The sequence below is a fragment of the Neomonachus schauinslandi genome, chromosome 12 (assembly GCF_002201575.2).
Source record: "Neomonachus schauinslandi chromosome 12, ASM220157v2, whole genome shotgun sequence".
NCBI classification, from domain to species: Eukaryota; Metazoa; Chordata; class Mammalia; order Carnivora; family Phocidae; genus Neomonachus; species Neomonachus schauinslandi.
This window is the reverse complement of record NC_058414.1, coordinates 42,563,736-42,565,090: the sequence shown is the minus strand read 5'-3', so window position 1 is coordinate 42,565,090 and position 1,355 is coordinate 42,563,736. Positions and strand designations below refer to the sequence as shown.

Genomic DNA, 1,355 nt, shown 5'->3' with positions numbered 1-1,355 from the left:
CAAAACATTTGTACAAAAGTGACAGCTGAGGGTTCAGCACGTAGACAGCCTGCCGGGGAGGCACAGGCAGCCCGTCCCTTTGGATCACGAGAGGGCATTAGAAAAGGTAGGGAAAGTAGCAGGCAGACTCGCAGCACGAGCCAGCCCATCTGCAATCCCGGGACAGCAGAGTCCGGTGGGCTCACCAAAAGCCAGCAGGGGATGACGGCCTCCCGGCAGATTTCCAGACCCTGAGCACGTCCCAGCTCAGCCCTAGTAGCCCAGAAGCCTTTTGGCCTCTTTGCTCTGGGCCTGCAGGATCTCATTAGCATACTTCTGGAGGAGTTCCATCTTCTTCCTCCGCACAAGGGCCTCCTCGATCTCTTGCTGGGATGGCACTGGGACGTGGGCGATGAACTTCTGCTGCCAGTCCTCACCTCCTTTCTCCTGGCTGCCTTCCTCGTCAGACTCCTCCTCGGTGACAGCATATATGTTGATCTCTTCCTCTTCTTCCTCCTCCTCCTCCTTTTCTCCTCTCGCCAGTGGGGCCTCTTGCTCGGCTTTCCACTTTTCCACCATCCAGCCCTGAATTTCTATTCGTATTTCTGTTCCAAAGGCACGATGACACCGTCATCTTCATCGAGGTAACCATAGTATTCAAAATCGATTGCTTTCATGAGCTCAGCACGTGTCTTTCTTGGAGGAGGAAGAGGTTCTTTTTCAAAAAGCTCTCTGACACCAGGCAAATCTTTTGCTGCTGCGAAGTACTTATCACCTCATTCCTGGGACTTCTTTCCCTTCATGATCCAGCATTTTAGGGCCAACTTTTCCATAATCAGGACCGCCCAGCTCCTTTATCCGGACTTCCCAGTGTCCTTTCTCTCTTAGCAGTTTGTTAATTTCATCATTCAGGTCACGAATTCGGAATTCACCTAAACCAGCATTCTGAATTTGAGCCACTTTTTTAGAGATCTCTCCAATGATTTGTCGTCTCCACTTCTCAGCTTTGGGCAGCTCAGTACATTCTGAGGCAAGGAAGGGTCTTCGTTCCTTCACTTTTCCCTCTTCCAGTCGAGCTTGGCGAAATCTTGCTAAGGCCTTCATGGCCTTTTCTGCATTTCGGGCCATGGTTGAGTGAGGGCTCCTCCCTGGAGCCGGGAGGCCCCAGCCCCCGGAGCTTCACTGCCTCGGGCAAGGCTGACCCTGGTGGGAACAGAAATACTCTAGGTGACTGCACCACCGATTTTTCTCAATGTTGATAATTTTAAATCATAAACTTTTTCAACTTGGAAACACAATTTATTATAATACTTACTTAAAACTTTTTGAAGTTCATGTAGATAAACCAGAGAATGTTCATATTTAGTACATATTAT

At 49.4% G+C, this 1,355-nt stretch overlaps 1 pseudogene; it reads right to left on the bottom strand.

Annotated features, from left to right (window-relative positions):
• Window positions 1-252: 252 nt before the first annotated feature.
• Window positions 253-1,107, bottom strand: LOC110580118 (annotated as a pseudogene).
• Between the last annotated feature and the right edge of the window lie 248 nt (window positions 1,108-1,355).